The following is a 1,545-nucleotide window of genomic DNA, read 5'->3' on the forward strand; positions in this document are numbered from 1 at the left end:
AAATTCTTATTTTTCTTCAGGATCAAGGTAAGGAAATATAAGCAAAGTAAGGAAATATAAATGAAATATAATCTGCATTATTCTTGTACTGTGCATATTAGTAGTATACAGGGATCAAGTTTTTGGCGCCGTTGCCGGGGAGAAATTGATTTTAAAAGCAAATTTCTATTTTTAGAAAGTCTTATTTAAACTTTAAGCTATCTTATCTTATACTATTTTATTTTTTTTAATTTATTTTATTTTATTATATGTTAGTGTATGCGTAAGTTCTGAAAAACTAGTGTCCTACGATTCTGAATTAGAAAGAACTATTAATTCTAAATTAGAAACAACTATTAGAAAAATTAGAAAAACTAAAAAAATATAAATTTTGAAAAATCTAAAAAAATTACAAAAATGGCAGACCAAAATAATCAAAATGTTAAAATTCATCAAGAGTTTAGAACTTTAAGAGATTATGCCAACCCCACTGTAGATGAACTTCATTGTACTATTCAAAAATCTACTGTAGTGGCTAATTCATTTGAGCTTAAACCTGTTATTATCCAAATGACATCAAATAATCAGTTTGGGGGATCACCAACTAAAGATCCGAATTTACATCTTGCCAATTTTCTAGAATTGTGCGCTACATTTAAATATGATGGTGTATCAGATGATGTCATAAGACTTAAGTTATTTCCTTTCTCACTGAGGGATAAAAATAAGATGTGGTTGAATTCGTTAGCACCTGGATCTATCAGAACTTGGGGTGATTTAGCACAAAAATTCCTTGCTAAATATTTTCTACCATAAAAAATTGTAAAGCTTAGAAATGATATTACATCTTTTAATCAGTTTGAAGGGGAATCTATTTATGAAGCATGAGAAAGATTTAAAGAACTCTTAAGAAAGTATCCACACCATGCTATACCAGATTAGTTAATAATTCAAAATTTTTATAATGGCCATGATTGAAAAGAATTCATTAGGCCAAATGGTAGATTCTAAAGCATCATTAGAAGCTTTGAATGTCATAAATAATAAGCAGAATAACCCATATTCAAATTATTATAACCCAGGTTGGAAGAACCATCCCAACTTTAATTGGAATAACAGTTTGGGTGGTAATAATCAACAATGGGGAACAACCAAGGAAACTCATTAGAACAATGGAACAACCAAGTGAATAATAATTACAGATTTACTTATTCTCCAGGTTTCAACAGTAATACACAGTTTAAGGAGAAGAAGTTGTCTGTAGAAGAAATGGTGTTACAAATGGGAAATCAATTACAAAGTCAAGGAGCTACAATTAGAAATATTGAGAATCAATTTGGGCAAATAACAAATTCATTGAGTAATAGATCCTAAGGAACACTTCCTAGTAATACTGAATCAAATCCAAAAGACTAGAATAAAGAACATGTAAAAGCCGTTCAACTTAGAAGCGGAAGAGAGTTGGAAGGTCGGGTTCAAAAAGAAATTGAAGTAGAGAGAGAAGAAATTGAAGAATCAAAAGAGGACACTCCAAAAGATTCTGAGAGACCTATTTCTCCACTAAAA

This window comes from Phalaenopsis equestris, unplaced genomic scaffold, assembly GCF_001263595.1.
Source record: "Phalaenopsis equestris unplaced genomic scaffold, ASM126359v1 Scaffold232869, whole genome shotgun sequence".
Taxonomy (NCBI): Eukaryota; Viridiplantae; Streptophyta; class Magnoliopsida; order Asparagales; family Orchidaceae; genus Phalaenopsis; species Phalaenopsis equestris.